The sequence below is a fragment of the Chamaea fasciata genome, unplaced genomic scaffold (assembly GCF_029207755.1).
Source record: "Chamaea fasciata isolate MVZ Bird 193981 ecotype frontalis unplaced genomic scaffold, bChaFas1.0.hap1 SCAF_7, whole genome shotgun sequence".
Classification (NCBI taxonomy): Eukaryota; Metazoa; Chordata; class Aves; order Passeriformes; family Sylviidae; genus Chamaea; species Chamaea fasciata.
In genome coordinates this window covers 55,205,996-55,219,808 of record NW_027094092.1, presented here as the reverse complement: position 1 = coordinate 55,219,808, position 13,813 = coordinate 55,205,996, and positions in this window count along the sequence as shown.

Genomic DNA, 13,813 nt, shown 5'->3' with positions numbered 1-13,813 from the left:
TGAAATATTTCTCTCTATTAATTCAATTATTATGTCAAAACCATGTCCATTTAACACATGTATTTTTAAGTATGGATGGAGGTATATATATTATATTTATCCATATATACTTCAAGAGTGCTGTGTTTTTGTTGGATCTCAGAACTATTTGGTCTGCTCAGATCCCTTGATCATAATAAAGAAGGATTTTAGGTCAAGAATTTGTATTTACAGTGAACCAAGTATTTGAGCAAATGGGTGTTTCATTAGAGTTAACTTTTAATCTCTATCCAGGCCCAAATTTCAAACACTCCTTCCTGGATATCCTCTCTCTGTCCAAGGGTTTTGCCATCTCACTCTCCCTTTCAACACCACCCTGTTGTTTGGCTAGTGAGACACATTGTTTCTCTATCTTGACCAAGGATTTTGCCAAGTCCTGTTGCTTCCACTTCTGTAGCATATTTAGAATTCCTCCAGCCCTCTCTATCTCAAAATTCTTGGCCCTGCACAACTGTTTTATTTTGGCTGCTAGAAGCCCAAACTAACCTCACCAGATTTTGGCTGGCAACACAGATCTTTTTAACCATGTCTGTTTTTCCCTGGGCACATCCTTGTTTACTGAGTCTGCTGGTGATGGAACCAGTACAGTAAAACTCAACACACAAAGATACCAAGGAAAATCCATGCTGAATCTTTAAAACAAATAGAAGTGCCACAAAACAGAGCTGAGGACACGGCTTAGCCTAAGTCTCAAATTTTCTTTGTTGGGGTTTTTATTTTTGAGGATAGGTATACATTTCTACTGACTACAGCTTCTTTTTAATGTTTCCAAAACGTAAGCATACAATGCACAGTTTTCATTTTTTCTGCCCAGTTTGCACACAGGTGAATGCCCACAAGCAATTCTCTCTGGATAAGGGCAAACATGATGCAGAGACTCTGTGATTCTCTCACTACATCTGACTGAACTGGGCTATTACAGCTAATAATGTCTGTTAATGTATTAGTGGACTGTTGGTTAATGTACCCTGGTTGATAAATGTGGATATTGATATTGGTGATGGCAGTGATAAAATATAAGAGTACAAACACAGTCTTCTGCTGAAAATCACTTTTTCCTTTATTACCTTTCCCAAGTAAAAATCACCTTTGATTCTAGTAGCAAACTTTTAAGCAAAGCTCAGATAACATTTATCCCAGACCATTTTTATCACTATTATCTTCCTTCTCTGGTAGGTTAGGTAGAGCACCAACTTCAATAGTTTTCCTGCATACAAGGTGCACAAGGTTGCCTTCTTGAAGAGTTCCTTCAGTGATTTACTAAAAGACAGAGTTCATATTTCATTTTTTTTTTTTGAGCTTTTTGTAAAATCCATTTTCACTGTACTTGGAAAATGTGACTGTACAATGGGAAAGGGCAGGCCCTTCTTTTTTTTTTCTTGTCTGAACACAATGGCAGGATAAGGGAGGCACCGCTCATTACAAGGAATACACTTTAATCAAATTGCCCAGCACCAAGTGTTTGTCTTCCACCACTTTAGATGCCAATGTTTGTTTTCTCTCTGGGAGAAGAAACAGACAACACTTTTAATTTTAATAAAAATCTTTCAGAATGAAGCAAACAGATGACCTAATTTGGAGGATCTACTTCTTTACTTGAGTTGCAAAAAAAGGCAAAGATGACTGGCAGGCTCCCATACAGCATTGCTGGAGGAGATTTAACACTTTCCTGCTCAGTTTGTTGGCTGGGAAGTGTGAGATGGATTGCCATTCTGTTTGATTCCACTTTCCCTGATCCAGCAACAATGTCCTTACTATCATATACTGCTTGGCTTGAGTGGGAACTGCAAAATGTGCTGCTGTGACTAAAGCTCCAGTTGGAAAGGTGGAAATCTGATTTTATTAAACACATATGGACACTTGTCAAAATTACTTCTGCAGCTAAAGCCAAGACTTCATCTTCAGTTTCATAAGTCTCATTCTCTGGTATGCATCCATTGTTTCCAGGTTGAAGGATATCAAAGCAAATCTTCTGATATGTTTCTTAAACCTCAGTACTGGATGTTTAAATAGACAAAGACAAGAAATCATAATCATAAGAAAGAACTATCTTTCACCTAAATAATTCATTTCAAGCCTCCACGTTTGTGAAGAAAAACACAAAATCATTAAAGACTCCTAGTGCAGGGAAATTGAAATGTTTATTTATTGTGAATCCTCATGGCCAATTCCCAAGATTTGGAACTCAAGTGCTACATTTTTTATGCTGTTGGCGGACAGCAGTTAACATTTGAGGGCTTAAAGCATCTTGTCCTGCTGGATGCACCATCCAGTAACAGCAGAAACTTATTCTCTGTGACCAGGTAGAAATAACTGGAGCCTGAAGACTCCTGCTCTGTTCTAGGATTCATCTCCTTCAAAGGCAGATCTCCTGCCCTTTTCTCCCAGCAGCACAGAACTCCCTAATTCAAGGGAGGGAAGGACAAAAGGAAGGGTGAAGATGCAGAAATATGAAACCTAAGTCCTCTTTCACCTTCATCACCTTGAATACCAAGGGAGCAACCCTGCTGTCACTGAGCTGCAGGCATAAAAGGTGCCAGCCCTGCAGTTTGTCCTCCTGAGGCTTCCTGCTGGGAACACAGGAGGGACACCAGAGGAGACAGGAGGTGGTGGAGGACTGGAACCAATGCATTTTCTGCCATGCACTTCTCCCCAGACAAGTACCTACTTGCCTTGCTCACAGTCTGTAACAGATGAAACTTGGTGTAATCTATCAACTTGTCTATAAATTACCAAAAAATACCATACTAATTATCAGCCATGAGGTGGTTTCTCTCGGAACTTCTGCTCCCCTGGTGAGTGATGCCCACTGTTGGAAACACACTTCATTTTCATTTAAACTTGCCTTACCTGCAGCTTCTTACTGCAAATTCTGGCTATTGCAATGCCACAGAGCATCTCCGTGCAAGGGTGAATTGGGCAAAACCAAGGCAATCCATGATATTAGGTTTTTTGTTAATTTAATTTTGTGAACAGATTCTGGGACTTGCTCTTCTGCCTGTCTGCACTAAAACATACAGCAGGCATTACTAACAGCAAAGAGCTGCTGCTCTGGAGCCCCAGGTTACTGTGCAATGCAGCAAATGTACAAAAATAAATGTCTCTTGTATTGGATCTTGCAGTGATATTTGGCTGAACAATGAACACCTTGAGGGGGGCATTGGCTGATGACAAGCATGGGGTTCAATCTTTGTCCCAGATCCATCCATGAATGGACCAGTCCTCCTCTTCATAAAATCATTGTTTATTCTACAGGCCCACTAATTGCTACTATTAAAGCAAATGGTACTATGTATGGTCTTGCAGAGTATCAACAACCTTGAGCTGCCCGGCACTTAGGTGTGTAGCAAGGTGATGCACGCAAACACCTCCACCCAGAGGATGGGCATTTCTTTGATTATTGCTCTGCTTTACCTTTGCCATCTCTTAGGGCAGTTCCCCCCATGGGCTCTATCCACAGACGCCAGCTGCCTTCCTGTTTTAGCCAGCAGCTGCTACCAGCTCTGTGCTATTCATTTGGCAGAGCTCTCACTCCTGAGCAGGTTGTTACGGTCTATGGGCATTTTCCTCTGTTGGAAGGGCCAGGAATGAAGGTGCTTTCATGTGCTTTTGGCCTATATCACCTCTGTGTCACATGGAATATCCAGCTTTCTGAAATCACATCCCCTGTTTGCTGCTGACATTGGGGAATCACTTGGATTCCAGGGTACAAGATGTGATTTGCTATGTACTTTTCCTCCCAGATACTGTAAACCACCTTGGGATTTATTTCATCATTTATTTTAGTATTACCAGGAGGATGCTGGATTAATATTTTCTCTACCAAAACCAGCAACACTGTCAACAGAGAATTTGTCCCATAAACTGGATGGGAGCTGGACATACAGGACTCCTGCATGAACAATGGATTGTTCTGGAGAATAATGTGTAGAAATCCTGCTATATCTGACCCACAGAGAGGTGTCAGAGGTCCCAAACTGGGACTAAGGAATAACTCCTGGCATCCAGGAAGGGTTCCTGAAGACTTCACTACACACAAAACAGCCACTAGGGTAATCAACTCCAGCATAAGGGTTTCATATAGATCAAAACAGTTCAAAACAAACATCTCACCATTCATCAGTTATGCTCTTTTCTCTTTTTCTTTTTTTTTTCCTTGTTGTGAGAAAATGGGCAGAAAACAAGTAGAGAAATATAAATTTATTGTTCATAGACTTGAAACCTTTTTTTTTTTTTTCCGGTCAGCTCCATTCCTGAATCAGCTATCTGTGTACACTGCTAAAGGAAGTAATGGAAGTTGTCTATACAAAAGAAAGGGAGCACAAATCAACAGGAGAGAAAATTTGGTTTATCTTGAGCCACTGGCAAAAACAAAGCCATCAACCATGTGAAACAAGACAGGGCTCACTGAAGAATTGCAGAGCCCCCTTACTGTATTGATGATATCTAAGTTGTGCAACTGCTTTGCAGCTCTTTTGCCTTTAATCCAAATAGTGTCAGCCTTCAGATTGCTTCTCAGCCTATGTGTCTGCCTGCAGACACTACTGCATTGATTTCCATCTGGTGCGTGTTTTAAAACTTTTCCTCACAACCTTAAGGATTAACTGCCTTTTTTTTTTTTTTTCCCCTTTACAGAACTTCAGATTCTGAAGCATGCTGAGGGAAACAATCACAGCAAAGAAGCACCAAATCTCCTGCAAACTCTCCCCTGATCAGTGGGCATACAAAGATCTACCAGCAGCTGTTAATGTCGCGTTATGGATGATTAGCAGGACTTCCTGTATCTAATGAACATGGCTCTTTCAGTGAGGAGACACAGTACAATGCTGTCCCAGGAAGACAAAAACGATGTAATATTCAGTCAGGAATGCATTTACTACATGGCCTGGAATGGTGAATTGATCTCATGCTTCTGTAACAAAGATCTCATCTGTAGCCCTCATGCACTGCTGGCACTGGCACGGCTTCAGAACGAGCCCGACGATCCTGCTCCCAAAAGGAACTGATTAGGAGGGATGTTCTAGGAGCTATTTGATACAGGCAGCACAATCCAGAATGCCATTTATAGAGCAAAAATAAAATAATACGGCAATCTTTAAGTATTTTTATGTTTAAGTATGCCAACGGCATCTTCTAACTGACAGTGAAAATAAGCATTAAACACCCCTATAACCACGGTGTTCCTGGATCTAAAGCAGGTAGAGTGGATGGACAGATGTTTTGGTGTGAGCATGGCACATAAGAGAAATAGGTTCAGTTTGGTTTTTGCTGCTTTCCTCTTGATTTTAACTGGAAATATAAAGGTAGGTCCATTTAAAATCCCTCCGCTCCTATCTCTACATATCGTTTCACACACCAGGGACCCAGGATATCCAGAGATACATGAAACAAAATGTAAAGTTGTGAGATGACCTATATGGTGAAGGGAATAAAGATGATGTAAATAACACAGGCAGCTTGTAAGAAAGGCTTTCAGAATCTTTTGCCAAATATCCAACTTGTGGCAACAGTGCAAGCAAGGGGGTACTTGGAGTTTTGCTTCGTCGATACTATAAAATAAACCCAAGTTAAAATGGGTGTTGCCCAATCCAATTGTCAAACATCACTGCTGCAATACAAAGACAAATGTTTATTGGCTTAACTTTGAAACTGCAGTAAATGCTCTTCTATTCAATTAGATAAACAAATACAGGACAGAGTATATAATAGGGTCCTTTCAAGTAAATTATGCTTTCTAAGTCACGTGTAAAAGAAAAATGACTTTAATGTTTATATTTCGGTAAAATAAAAAACCATCAAGGCTCCCCTTCTGCTATATTCTAAATATAAAAAAATAAAGAATGTTTAAATGATGTCCATTTTATGACAAAGTCAGCAAAGCAAAGAAGCATAGCCAGGCTGACAATCCAGCTTTTCTTCTCACCATTACAAGAGAAGGAGAAAAAAATCCTTTATTCTGTTCTCATTTACAGTAGCACAAATCCCCAGGAACTGCACTGACTTCAGTATGTTATTTTGGATTTACAGCACACTCAAAGAGATTAGAATTCGGTCACACATGAATGAAGAACAGAACATCCACATTCATTCTAAACATATTTTCCTTTCTTGCATACACAGAGCAGCAGTGCTGTCCTTAGCAATGACAGATTATGTGCTGTTGGTTTACCTGCTTGCCTAGAGGTATTTATACAGGTACCAGGCAGGATGCCTCAGTGATGGAAGCACTTTGTTACCCTTTCTAGCAAATGCATCCCCATTTATGTCTAGAGAGAACAGCCTACTCTGTAGCATCAGGGCATCAGACAAGGGGCTAAAACATGCTCACAGCATTATGCATCCAGTGATGAAAACCACCTGTTTGTGAGGCTCTTTTATTGTCTCTGCCAAAGACTGGCTCTAAGTCCTGACAATTTCTCATGCAGATATATTAGCATACATGGACTACATATCTTTAAAATAAGAGCAGAAAACTGTAGTGGTTGTTGGAGAGCACTGTGGTTAAAACAATGTATAATTCCTGACCTTGGTGGAGGAGGGCATTTTCTTTCCACAGGTTGCTTAGTTTTGCGAATCTCAAATCCAGTCTCAGCAACACAGTGAATAGATTCCCACCAGTTTAAAAGCAATGATAACCCCTGCACAGCACAAGCCAACTTCATACCTTAACACCCTATTGCCTTGTCCATTGTGTTCAGCTGAGGTGCAAACTCCTCACACGAGCAGGGAACCAAACAAACACCTTGGTCTTGACACCTGTCAACATTAAACACATCTGCCCCTCCTCCTCTGCAGGCTTTCTAATGAACTGGCTGCAGGCAAGGAAGAGGCATTAAGAGAGGGAGCACTGCAAAAGTAAAATGAAAATAGGCTGCTCCAGGAGATAGACAGAGATTAGGGCTGCATATTCCTGGGCTCAGTTTTACTGTGAGCATACTAATGCCCACACCTCCAATTGAAATGCTCTGGAAACCTTCTCTGCAGCCTCCAAGAACACAGCGCAAAATAATAATTCCAGCAAGAAAGATCGCAAATAGGAAAGAGAAGGAAGGGTTGATTTTTGTGGTTATTTTTTTTTTCTGAGCTGTAACGAAAGAATTGAAAAGTAAGCAGAACATTTATTTAAAAAAAAAAAAAAAACTTGCCAAGGTTTCAAAGTCAGGCACTTTCCTAAGTTTGGAAAGGTCAGTTCCAACAGTTTTGATAGTCCAGTATAAAATGCTGAGGATTTTGTTTTTCAGAATTTTGATTTTTATGGAGATCCAATCTCTTCCAGACCCAATCTTTTAAAGACCCACTTTCTAACTTTCCAGCTAGCCCTCAACAGCTAATCAGCTCAACTACCTGCAGGTTACTTGCTAAATCATTTCAACTCACTCAGTCCAACCCTAATATTTCTTCCTGACTTCAAGTCTCTGATAATGAAATCCTGCTGCTCTGTGTCTCCAGCCCACATCCCACGATGCCACAGCACTCCCAGAATCACTGTCCGTGCTGTCCTTCAAACATGTGCTTTTTGAAGAAAAGTTACAACTCCTTGAACTAAGTTGTGGGGCGCTTACCTCGTCCTTCCTCTGAGCGCTTCTCCAGCTCACTTCCAACCACAAGAATCTCACTAGAGCATTTAGGCTGTTTTGTGCTGTGATTTGATACTGATGAGCACAATAAAGCTCTGGGTTCCTAAGAACCGGCATAATAGAAATAAACAGGAAAATAATATAACATGCCAAATGAAGAGGAGGCAGGAAAATGGCCAGCTGTGTCTCTCTACCTTTCTATCACATAAAACACACATATTTATGCTTAAATATGTCGAAATAGAAACCATGTACCTGCTCCCTACATCTGGTGGAAAAAACCTCCCTGACTATATTTTTATTTTGGAATGTCTCAATTTACCAAACAGAAACATATCATCCAGACAAGTATTCAATTAAATTCCTTTGAAAAACAGGCAAGCTTCCACTGGAGCTATGCCAGCCCCAGCTTCTAAGCAGCCCAGCTGGTAGTCTCCTGAGGGCCAGGGCTTCCAGCTCCCACAGTTTCAACAAATCTTGCTAGATAAATTGCCTGAACATTAAGGACCCTTGGGCTTATAATGCCCCCAGTTTAGGACAGAGTACCAGGCACAGCACAGTGTTGTGGTGACTGGGGAGCTCAGAGATACCAGGGTGATGGCTACAGCCACGGCCAGCACGCCAGTATCCAACAACTCTGGCTCCAGTCCTTTTTTTACAGGCAATTTCAAACTGTTGGAACATCAAGGTTCCCTGAGAAATCAAAATACTTTTCTTCTTCCAGCCCTATTGCACACATATGTGGCAAAAAAAAAAAAAAGATTCTTCATGATCTTTTGCTCTCCTTCAGCTGTTCCTTATTACTGTACATTCATCTTGTTTGTTCTTTTCTACAAACTATTTTGCTCCTTTTTTTGTGAAAGACGCCATTTTTCTACCTGCATTTGAACAGTTCCCAGCATAATGAAATCCAGATATTGGTTGTACATGGTTCTGTAATACAAACAACACAGTGTTGTCATTTTCTTTTTTCCCTCCTTAGAGAGAAGTTTATTGAAAAATCAAAGCCTTCCCTCTAATCATTTTCACTCTGTTAGCTGTAGGCAACATTTGTTGAGGAGTAATTAATGTAATATAAAAGTATCTAAATTTTGCATGCATATTGTTTCTTATTTTTTCACAGACTGTGTGTTTGTTCTTCCCCCGGCTCAAAAGCTAAAAATGAGAATTTCTGTCCCATGTTCTCACCTCCCCTCCTCTACTTTATACCATATTGCAACTTGTCATATTATATTGTGAATAACTTAAGAACTATTTGACATATTAGTTACACATTTATGTTGCAGAGCTTTTTTCCTTCACTATTTTTAGAGAGACCAATTTTACATGTCATGATATCCGTATCTATATTTATACTGAATATGTTTAATTTTTTTTCTTACCATATTTAGTTCAAGACTTTTACTCATGATAGGCAGAAAAAAAAAGTTTTTTATCAGACCTTCATTTCACAAGGCAGATGGATAAATTTCAGCTCTTCTGGGAAATCACACTATTTTAACTTGACACAGGTGAGTTTCCTACTACAGCCATGAGACAGTTCTTGACTTTGCAAAGTAAAGGCCGAGACTGTAGTTCTCATTAGAAGAGATACACTTTTTTTGAAAACAAGGCAGAGCTAATCAAAACATCTAAGGGAAACAAACTGACATATTCCTCTAACTCGCTGTGGTGCACATCAGCAATACCACACACCATGCCTGTTTTGATCATGCTGTCAGTCCTTACAAACCAAATACAGGAATAACTGCTCCAAGTTCTTCAAACTGAGGCTATTCATGGATTAAAGCAGCCCTGAACCAATTGATGGTGAATAAAATTGTTGGAACATAAAGTTATGTAATGCAGCGTGGACCTCTAATTTTATATTTTGTAACTGAAATGTAAATAATTTATTTAAAAAAAAGTCGTCTCTCAGAAAAGTTACTACTAAAATCAAAACAAATTTCTCTAGGGCTCTATTTACAATGCCAAAAGAATTGCATAAGCATGACTCCTGACTTTCATGAATGTAACCAGGGTGGTTATGCCCCAGAACTGAAAAATAATTAAAAGTTAGATATTGGCAACTTCAGGCTTGCTTTTCCCCAGGAGCCTAAGGAGTAAGCTTTAGAAGGCAAACTTCCCAACAGCCACTTCATTACAGAAAGAACATGCATCTGATCCCCAGAAAGGCACTCAAAACTAACGTCTCTGTGGCGATGCAAGGATGGCCCACATGAAGAGGATACGATTTCATGCTGTCAACCATAAGGATTCCCAATGTGAGTTTACAAAATAGACTTAATTTGGAACACTTTCATCCATCTTCCTCACTAAGCCTTTACAGCAAAGGTGTTCAACTCTCCTAATACCCCAATGTGACCTTAACAAAAACTGCATGTGGCCCAGGGAGCTGAGGCAAAGGAGAAAGTTCTGGAAGCAGTTTCAAGGCAGAAGACAACGGCTTTGATGGCATCCCAGCTGGATGGCGCTGATGTGGGCACACAGCTTCATCCAGTGCCCCTTGGCTTCAGCAGCCTCTGCTGGCATTCTTCTGCCCAGAGCTGGGGATTCAGGTTATCTACACCACAACAGCAAAGCCTTTCTGCCAAACATGTGGCATCATCTCGGCTTAACAGCTCATGAACCACTGAGTTTGCCATCATTTACATTTCCATCATTTACATTTTCCGTATTTTTTCCCTGCAACCATGAGGGTCAGAAATATCTTTTTAAAATGAAATTTGAGAACTGCAAGTCAGCGTGCCTCTAGTTGTTGAGGCTTTCATACTTGTAGTATCTTAGTAACTACTGTACTCACAAGTATCAAAAGTAATGATACTCTGCAATATATTAAGGAGTCCTCTGGAAATGAAAGGCTCAGGACCTGATAACTTTTTGTTCATGAGCCAAGGGATGTCGAAGAACAAAGTGAGCCCGGCAGGGATTGACAGAGATTAAAAGTACACGCAGACACGTACACACACAAAAATCACCACGGAAAATGTGCTGCCTAACTCCGCATGAGTGAACCCTACAGCTCAGGCACCTTGCTAAGCTCCAGTGGGAATAGGAAGTACTGCAAAGGACTTTCCTGGGTGTCCACTCAGTGCAAGCCCGGGCCGAGGTGAGAGTGTGCTTGGCTCCAGAGCCACGACAAGCAGGAGGGCAGCAGCACCGGGCTTGCGATGGAAACATTCCCGGTTGTGTCCCAAAGCAAACAGCAATAAAACAAACTGCTAATGAGGATGCAACCTGACCCTCTGCAGAATGCACGTCCAAGGACTGCGGGGCTGTGAGGGGAAGGGAAGGACTGTGCCGGCAGAAACTCCAAGCTCAAGGCGATTACCAGTACTTTACTGGTAATAAAAGTTACTCACGAAGTAACAGAGCAAACGCTGCTTTGAAGGAAAAAGAGGTCTGCTAAACAAAGAACTTTACTCTGCAGAAAGAATTCCTTTTAACACTAAGGTTAACATTTCATTTTTTAATAAGAAATCCCAGTGAATCTTCCCTTAAGACTCTTCACTCCAGACAGTGACACTCCAGACACTTCTCTTTTTTCCCTCTCCGCCTGCTGATGTACTCTCCTTTCCAGGAAAGCAACAAATTTTTATTCACACTTTCTGCTCTTCTTCATTAGGCTGTTTGTCACACTGTTACACAAACAGATTTTCAGAGCTATGACAGCCTAAGGACAAACATCTAGATTTTACTATTTTACAGCAGGAGACCAGCAGCTCCAGGAGACTGAAGAACCCCTGAGCAAACCACCCATAACAGCATTCACAACCTTGTATCTGTCTTTTTTAATTTTTTTTTTTTTTAATAATAAGAAAAAAAATCCAGAAGCCACTGCTAAGGGAGATAAAGGAATATATTCAATGTAATGAAAGGCAACCTGTCATTCTGACAAATTCTTGGTTTTCTGGAAGTCTTGGCAAGGAAGATGTGATGACATAAGGCACTTGGTTGGTGGAAGGACATCAGAGGTGGCTATTTCAATTAGAAGTGCAATGATAGACCTGGATAGCACCCTACAAAGAAACTGTGGTAGCCAAGTGTAATCCAGGACATAAGAGGTTTGGGAACTGATGAACTAGGGACAGGATCATAGAAATGTAAATAATACTGGAATAATGCTAATCAAACCCAAAAGATTCTGCAAGCAGTTAAACATGAGCTTAAACTTAAGTATTGGAAATATCTCATTGAAGGTAATAGGCATGAACACAATTCTTTAACACTTCCAAATTATGGACGTGTGTTTTCCCAAGTTTCTGGACACATGCCACCGCTTGAATTTCTGCTTTAAAAAGTAGCAAACACACATGGATGTCAAGGAACACACAACAGAGTTAGCTGCGGCAGTTCACTGAGCAAACACGCCAGATCCTTTGGAACTCAGGTGGGAAGAGAGCTCTCCTGACCCCTGAGCTGAGGGGCTGAGCAGCATCTCTGCATTGTGTCATCTCCTAATCCTTGCTGTGAATTCAGTGCACTTAGAGCCAGGCTGGTGTCACTGTGCCAGTCAGCCACAAAAGCAGTGAAAGGGAATAGGAAAGCAGGAGTGTGTCTCACCCATACAAAAGTAAGTTGTTCCCCTTTGTTATTGTTCCTTTGAATAAATGGTAAATGAGAGAAATTTCCTTCTTGGGATTGTTCCTGGACTAGCAATTGCATAGCCACTTGCTACAGAGGGTATCTAAGCCTTAATAAAGAACTGTAATGAAATTTGGGTCCAGGTGCTGAATGATAGTCCCACTATGCAGAACATATTTTTCCTATTTATTTTCTTGCTCAGATTTCACCTGTAAAACAGGAACACTAAGGCAGCCCCTCAATCTCAGCCTGTTAAATCCTCATTTCAGCTGGCATACTCACAAAGATTTTCCAACAAAGGAATTGACAGCTTTCCATTGCAATTACAACAGCAGAGCATCCTGAAATGCATTTTTCCTGTGACGCTGTACTCAACTGTTCCAGGTACATTAACGAGATCAGGTCTGTGACACATCACAACCCCAAAAGCTTCCCACCTAAGCCTAGGAATGGAATAAGCAATCCATCACACAATGTGACACGTTCCCCAAAACACACACACACTCAAAACCTGAAAGTGGTGTCAGAATGTTTATTGAAGAGGGCAATCTGACTGGCTGAACCAACCTGGGTAGCCGGTAACTTTTAACATAAGCAAACAGAGATACTGTAAACCTGCTGTGCATGGAAACTGTGTTTATACTTAAATTGGACTTGGAAGACTGAAATAACTTACTAGAAAAATATAGCTTAAGTTCCCAGGAGCTCTGAATGACCTTGAGATCATTCTGAAAAAACCAGAAATATGTAGACATATACAGTGATGCAAACAGAGTTACACAAATATTTTCAAAGTCAGCTAATAAAATACATTTCCTTGCCTATTTTTTATGATAGCTTTGCAAACATACTTTTAAAACCACACTTTTCAGCCCCACCAAGCATTTTTTTGCCACTTGCGTTATCAGAACTGATGGTAAGCATTCTGCAATGTAAGTGCTGCCTCATTTATTTCTTAGTGAGTTTTGTAATTGCTGGGTCTGTTCCTTTTAGATAGACTGCTGAAATTCTTACTACCATATGACAAGACAATAAACTTTCTTAGTGATGCAGTGGAGGTGCGGTGGAGGTACAGTGGAAGACAAAAAAAGAAAAAAGACACCAGAAACTTCATGTATTTCTCAGTAAGGCAAATACATTGACAAAATATTTTGATTTATATGGCACCTAAATTGCTGTACACAGGCAGATCTGAATGGAAAGTGATCACAAATCAGAGACAATCACCACCACAAATTTTGAGCTCTGTTGCTCATGAACCTAGAAAATAATTATTAGGAGTATTAAAGCACCCACAGTAATGTAACCTAATGTTGCATAACTGTGATCAAACTTGTGCAAAAACCAGGAAATTGCTGAGTCGAATAGTGTTTTGCTTAAAAAATAATGACATAAAAGGAGAGGGGATAACTATTTTATAACTTGAAAACAGCCAGGGGAGTCTAACTGAGCTGCATTTATTCTTCTGCCATGGGCTGAGTGCATGGCCAGCACTGGAAGCTGACTGCGGAAAGCAAAGTCGGAGATGCATCAAGCCATGGATTGTAGGTTATCCATGAATCTGTATCTGTACCTGCGTTTTCCACACCACTCGTAAGATTACCATTTAGCAT